The sequence below is a fragment of the Penaeus monodon genome, chromosome 29, assembly GCF_015228065.2.
Source record: "Penaeus monodon isolate SGIC_2016 chromosome 29, NSTDA_Pmon_1, whole genome shotgun sequence".
Classification (NCBI taxonomy): Eukaryota; Metazoa; Arthropoda; class Malacostraca; order Decapoda; family Penaeidae; genus Penaeus; species Penaeus monodon.
In genome coordinates, this window is record NC_051414.1 from 25,831,318 (window position 1) to 25,831,576 (window position 259).

Genomic DNA, 259 nt, shown 5'->3' on the forward strand with positions numbered 1-259 from the left:
CTGATGCGTTGTAGGTTCATTAAAGAAATGGATGTACCCGCATATTCATTGCATTCACCGGCAGTCCATGAATAAACATCTACACTTCATTTGAATATAAATGCACAAGCAGAACGTAAACGGCTTGCATTCATTAACAAATAGGCGAAGGGTGCCTGCATTTTAGGCAGCTAATAGTAGGAGGGGCAAATGTAATAACTTTTATGGAGTACAGGTGTGAACAGGTGACGCGGAGGAGCACAAGCTTAGCCATGTGACC